Source organism: Tursiops truncatus, chromosome 11 (assembly GCF_011762595.2).
Source record: "Tursiops truncatus isolate mTurTru1 chromosome 11, mTurTru1.mat.Y, whole genome shotgun sequence".
NCBI lineage: Eukaryota > Metazoa > Chordata > Mammalia > Artiodactyla > Delphinidae > Tursiops > Tursiops truncatus.
Genome location: NC_047044.1, coordinates 50,307,994 through 50,315,078, shown reverse-complemented (window position 1 = coordinate 50,315,078; position 7,085 = coordinate 50,307,994). Strand labels below are relative to the sequence as shown.

Here is a 7,085-nt window from a genome sequence, read left to right as displayed (position 1 = left end):
CCCATGTCCTAATCTACTGAACCTGTGAATTTGTGACAATACATTTCATGGCAAGGGGGATTTAATGCTGCAGATGGAAGTAAAGCGGCTGATCAGCAGGTCCTGAGATGAGGACGGCATCCTTGGTTATCCCAGTGAGCCCAATGGAATCACAAGGCATCTTTAGAAATAAAAGAGGGAGAGAGGAGACTCAGAGTCAGAGGGACGCAGCAAGAGAAAAACTCCACCTGTCATTTGCTGGCTTTGAAGATGGAAGCAGGTCACATACCAAGGAATGTGGGCAGCCTCTAGAAGTCAGAAAAAAGCCAGGGAACAGATTTTCCCGTAAGCCTTCAGAAGGAACGCAGCCTTGCCAATGCCTTAATTTTAGTGAGACCAATTTTGGACTTCTGACCTCCAGAAGCTGAAGAGAATAAATCTGTATTGTTTTAAGCCACTGAGTTTGAGATAATTTGTTACAGTGGTAGCAGGAAACTAATACATAAGAGTTCCTTACAAGGAAAGAAAGATGAGGTGGCCCCTCACTGGATACATTTCTGAAAGGACTTTCTTCCCATTAATCCACAAAATCCAGACTATGTTTGTGATCCCTGCCTTGGTTACAGTTTCTCAGAATTCAGTCCTGGGACATCTCATCCCTCTGTGTTCTCCCTGACTCTGTAACTTCATCCACATTCATGGTTCTAGATGCCATTTTTTTTTTTTTTTTTTTTGCGATACGCGGGCCTCTCACTGTTGTGGCCTCTCCCGTTGCGGAGCACAGGCTCCGGACGCGCAGGCTCAGTGGCCGTGGCTCATGGGCCCAGCCGCTCCGCGGCATGTGGCTTCTTCCCGGACCGGGGCACAAACCCGTGTCCCCTGCATCGGCAGGTGGACTCTCAACCACTGCGCCACCAGGGAAGCCCCTAGATGCCATTTTTATATAGGGCTGATCCACAAGTTTGAATCTCTCACTCAGCCCTCCTTTCAGAGCTCCAGGCCAGAATATCTTCACTTGGGTATCTCACAGGGATCTCAAGCTACGGGGATCCAACACTGAACTTTTCATTTTCTACTCTCCACTCTCCATCCTCACACCCCCAGCCTGCCTTTCCCTAGACTTCCCCAATTGCTCATGATAGAAAGTAGTCAGAAAACATTTGACACCTTTTCTCAACCTCCGATTACCGAGTCTTGCCAAGTCTGTCCTCAAATATGTTTCTAATTCACTCAGTTCTTGCCACGTTTTGTCACCACCCTAGTCCAAGCTATCATCGTCTTTTCCCTGAACTACTGTAACAGCCTCCTAACACCCCTGCTTCCCCCAATAGCCCTCCAGTTCATTCTCCACACTGCAGCCAGAGTGATTTTTTTTTTTTGGCCCGCCTCGCGGCTTGCGGGATCTTAGTTCCCTGACCAGGGATCGAACCTAGGCCCTCAGCAGTGAAAGTGCAGAGTCCTAACCACTGGACCACCAGGGAACTCCCAGAGTGATCTTCCAAAATATGAATAAGATGATCCATGCCTCTGCTTAAGACCCTTTCAGGGCTTCCCGTTGCTTGTACAAGAATATCCAAACCTGCTCTTTTCTGGCTGGAATCATGGAGGGTGCAGAAGAGGAAAAAAAGAAGTTCCTGCTGTACCAGAAACCGTTCAGAAAAAGCAAATAAATTTCACAGAGCTGAAGATCAAGCTCCTGAGAAGTTATCCAAAAGATGCTTTGAAAGGCAAGGAGGAAGTTTATCAATGAAGAGGCTAAGCACTGTTACAAGGAGTACAGGCAGATGTACAGAAGCAATATTCGAATGGCTAGGAGGGCAAGAAAAGCTGGCGACTTCTATGTGCCTGAGGAACTCAGATTGGCACTTGTCATCAGGATCAGAGGTAGCAATGGTGTGAGCTCAAAGGTCCGAAAGGTGCTGCAGCTTCTTCGCCTCCTCCAGGTCTTCAGTGACACCTTTGTGAAGCTCAACGAGGCTTCAGTCAACATGCTGAAGATTGTGGAACCACGTATTGCATTGGGGGTACCCAAACCTGAAGTCAGAGAAGGAACTGATCTACAAGTTTGGCTGCGGCAAAATCAACAAGAAGTGAATTGCCCTGACAGATAACACATGGATTGCTCCATCACTTAGTAAATGTGGCGTCATCTGCATGGAGGATCTGATTCATGAGATCTGTTCTGTTGGAAAACGTCTCAGAGAAGCAAACAACTTCCCGTGACCCTTCAAATTGTCTTCTCCACTAGGTGTAATGAAGAAAAAGGCCACCCATCTTCTAGAAGGTGGAGACGCTGACACCAGATCAATAGGCTTATTAGAAGGATGAACTAAGGCATCTACCTTGATTATTTCTGTAATCTGGTCAGTTAATAAACGGTGACTGCTTTCAAATTGGAAGAAAAAGACAATCCAAACCCTTGAGCATGGCTTAAAAGGCCCCGCATGATCCTCATTCACCTCTCCAAACCTACCTCATGCCACTACCCCTGTGCAGCTGCTACCCCTGTGCAGCCGCTACCCCTGTGCAGCCGCTACCCCTGTGCAGCCACACTGACCTGCTTTTAATTCCTCGAAGATTCCAACCCCCCTCCAACCTCAGGGCCTTCATACAAGCTATTCCTTCTGCCTGGAACACGTGTCTCCTAACTTTCCACATGACTCTTCAACCATCAGGTTTCATCAGAGAGATCTCCTCCAACTTAAAGCAGTTCTCATAACATCCTGTTATTTTCTTCCATAGCTCTTATCAAAATCATTAATTACACACACACTTAATTGTTTAATGCCTGTAACCCTTACTGGTCTGTACACTCCCCAGACCATGTCCGCTGTGTTCATCTCTGCATTGCTCACCCCAGGCACAGAGTCTGACACATAGTAAGCGCTCAGCAATGTTTGATAAAGGAATAAGTTAATAAATGAATGATGAACTTGGATGGAGTAAACAGAATTTTTAAAATCTTATGTCACCTTTTAGAAATTATTTCTTCCTCTGTCTCCCACCAAATTCTCTTTGCCACTTACTCTTCCCTTCCCTAGCCAGTGCCTATGCTCCAAAACCTTTCTGCAGTATCAAAATACATCTATCCTGCCACATTCCCACAGGGACTCTGCCCTCTTCTGGCCAATATGGGAACTGATTCCACTTTACTGGAGCTTAAGGATTTATTTTCCTTCTCGGATATTTTTATCTTAATCAGCAACTTCTGGAAAACCAAGAGCTTGGCCCAAAATAAAGTCTTCAAATCCATTTGTTTAGTAATGTGTATAAATAAAGTCCATTAACATATTCACGAGTGATGAATCCTAAATATAACCATGGCAGATGTCACTCGTTAATCCAGCACCTGTTTATTAACTATCTACTCTGGCTGTGAAACTTAGAACTTTTCAAGAAGCCCCAGACCCAACAGGGGAGAAAGATATTGTAACTAAATTAATGAAACTGTCCCCTCTGTAGACAACTTCCCATCTCACTTCCCCCAGACCAGGACACTGGGGAGGAAGATGATCCCTGGGCTAAAAATTTAATCAGCTCCTATACATTATGGCACATGTAAGACCTTCTCATGCTCCCATCATGACTGAGAGAGTATCATTTCTAATAAAGGTTAGAGGTAGGATCAAGAAAAAGAACCGACACAACTCTGCAAGACTCCAGGAGGGTGCTTAGAAAATCGTTGCTTTCTAGACGACATTGCCTTTGAGAATTGTTAGTGCTTGTATGTGTGTGATCCAACAGTTAATTGTGGGACCAGAGGAAATACTTGTTGGACAAAATGTCTGCCACTCCCCCTAGCAGGGAGACCTGAAAAGCAGTCTGGATTTGGGACACCCACGGCCGCCCTGGGCTACTCTGAGGTACTTGAAATTCCAGAGGCCACCTTGGATTGGCCTGCTGGTGCCACCCCTTCCCACCACTCTCCCTCATTCCACTCCCAGCCCTGGGCATTATTATAGGCTGAAAAACTCAGACTTCGGGAAATGCAATGCTAGGGAAGAGGGATGGACCCGGGAATAAAACCAAATCCTGTGTATAAGGGTAGGATTTCCCAAAAGGTGGGTGGAGTTTCTCCCATGGGAGTTTAGAAACAAGAGGCATTTTTTTTAAGAAAGTCACATATATGAGGACAGAGGTGTAAGGTTGGGTATGGAACACTGATGAGAAAACGCCCTGTGAACTGTTCAACTTCTTGGGTTGTTTTCTCTTAGACTATGGGAAATGCTGTATTTAGTGTATAACATTTAGGGTATTTATTTTTATATTATAGATTATTTATAATTAGATTATTATTAGATTAGATTATTATTATTATATAACTGATATGTTATATTAAGATAATAATATTAATATACTATATCATATTATTATTACAACCCTCCATGTGGTAATTCTTTTTAGATACACCAACCCTTCAATAAAATCTGATTTACCCAGAAATCATTGTATGAGAATGTTGAGGTAAATATAGGTATAATGCGGTGTAATTATATTCGTCAGAATCTTTTGGTGGCTGCAAATCAAATTGGCTTAAGTGAAAAGATGAATTCATTGGATCATTGAACTGAAAATCCAGGTGCTCAAACTAAATATTCAAGAATCTCTCTTTCCTTCTCTTAAGCGTAATTTCCTCTGTGTTGTCTTTATTTTCAAGTGGTTACTCCCATAGATGGGTGGAATGGCTACTAGTAGCTCCAATTTAGCAACTCCAACAAAATCAGAGCTTCTATTTCCAAAATGTTTCAGAAACTGTATTAGGCAGATACCTATTTGCTCCACTTGTCCAATCTCAAACCAATCACTGTGGACAGGAATGGCCAAACCTGGGTAAAATGTCCATCTCCAGAGCAAGGGGATTAAGTCAGGTCCTTGAACCACATAAACCAAATCTAAAATGACACATCTGGATGAAAGATACATAACATTTTAAAATAGATATGTTATATCAGGTAAAAATTTATATTTTTATTTAGTTTCAATATAAAAATATAGCAAAGTAAAAGAATAGAGGAGTGATCCAGCAATCCCACTCCTGGGCATATATCCAGACAAAACTATAATTCAAACAAATACATGCACCTAAAGTCACAGCAGCACTATTCACAATAGCCAAGACATGGAAACAACCTAAATGTCCATTGACAGATGAATGGATAAAGAAGATGTGGTACATATATACAATGGAATACTACTCAGCCATAAAAAAGAATGAAATAATGCCATTTGCAGCAACATGGATGCAACTAGAGATTATCATACTAAGTGTAAGTCAGAAAGAGAAAGACAAATACCATAAGTGAACCTATCTACAAAACAGAAACATGGACATGGAGAACAGACTGGTGGTCGCCGAGGAGAAAGGGGTTGGGAGAGGGATGGAGTGGAAGGTTGGGTTAGCAGATGTAAGCTTTTATATATAGAATGGATAAACAACAAGGTCCTACTGTATAGCACAGAGAACTATATTCAGTATGCTACGATAAACCATGATGGAAAAGGATATTAAAAAACGTATACATGTATAACTGAATCATTTTGCTGTACAGCAGTAATTAACACCATATTGTAAATCAACTATACTTTAATTTTAAAAATTGCTAAAGAAAAAAAAGTAATAGAGGAGGACAAAGTTTGCTTTTTAGAAAGGGTCAGCAGGGAATGAGGTCAGGACTAGTGGTTGACTCTGGCATAGAGGGTTTCAGTTATGGGCAATGAGAAGGACAAAAGCTCCGAGGGTGACATGTGCTGGGAGTATCTGACAGTGGAAGGCCCCTGTGGCTGAAATACAGCAAGCAAAGAGTAAACGGCAGGCAATGAAGAAAGAGAGGGGGAGAGGGGGCAAATGAGGGACCGCCTTGTAGACCATGGCAAAGACCGTAACCTTTATTCTAAATGGAGCAGGAAGGCATTGAAGTAATTTGAGCTCAGGATCAACATGTTGCTACTTATGTTTTAAGAGGATGACTGCCTACTGTTATAGACTTTAGGAGGCATCAGGGGAGGGAAGAGTGGAACCAGATGACTGAGGAGGCACAGAGCACCAACAAAAGATGAAAGATAACAGTGGCTTTGGTTACGATAGTGGTGGTAGAAGCTGGATACATGGTCAAATTCAAGAATTATCTTTGAAGTCAATGCCAATAGGATTAGGAGATGGATTTGATAGAGGATGTGAAAGAAAGGGGTCCAGGATGATTTCAAGGATTCTTGCTGGAGGAAGCAAGGGCTCCATGGAGGTAACACTATGTAAAGAATACTGGCAGCATGTCACACCACCACACACACACATTTTATTGAAGAGCTCATGAACTCTATTACTTACGATCTGGCACTCAAGGCCTGCACGTGTCTGGTAATCCCAAACACTGCTCTCAAGACTAACATCCTTCAGGCCTGCAGGGAAACACCTCTTGCCTCATATCCTTGAACTATACGCATATGACTGTCCTGAAGGTATACAGGTTATGCTATTCCCAGTGCTGGAGGTGAAACACTGCTTTGAGCGAGAAGAGGATTGGAGCAGTGGAAGTTCTCAGGTAAGAGAGACAAACAGCCTTGTCATACCTTTCCTCTTACATAAATAGCATCATTTCCCAGCAGTACTGAGCATCAATTTTCTTGCTTCTCTTGATGCTCCAATTTGTGGCCTGGAAGATACCCACCAACTATCTCATTATTCAAAACTGTTGCATATGGTTTCTGAAAAAACAAGTGGCAATATTTTAAACATTGTCATTACTCTTAAACTTACAGATGTAGACCTAGATCTAACTAATGCATGAACTATGATACTGATTATTTACATTGGTAATTAGATGAACATTGAACTCTAGATTTGCAAATGGTTTTACTTTTATGAAAATACCTAGTAAGATTTAATTAACTTTTCCAAAACATTTAAATTTAAATATATGTAAATTAGGCACAGAGCCCTGCAGAGGTAAGCCTTGAACTTTAGCTCTGTGAAGGGATCAGCTGCATTTCTTTATCCCACGGTCAAACTGCCATGGGTATCCCAGCACCAGTCCACTGGTATGAACATTTTTTGGAGATGGACTAGTTTTAGTTTAATAATTTTGATTTAAAATTTTCATATGCGTTAA

General features: G+C 42.3%; 1 non-coding gene and 1 pseudogene across 1 annotated transcript; one reads left to right on the top strand and one right to left on the bottom strand.

Annotated features, from left to right (window-relative positions):
• Positions 1–1,387: 1,387 nt before the first annotated feature.
• TRNAE-UUC (transfer RNA glutamic acid (anticodon UUC)) lies at positions 1,388–1,460 on the bottom strand. The gene has a single exon. It is a non-coding gene; the product is annotated as a tRNA-Glu (tRNA).
• Positions 1,461–1,580: 120 nt separating this feature from the next.
• On the top strand, positions 1,581–2,312 carry LOC101316759 (large ribosomal subunit protein uL30 pseudogene; annotated as a pseudogene).
• The last annotated feature ends 4,773 nt before the right edge of the window (positions 2,313–7,085 follow it).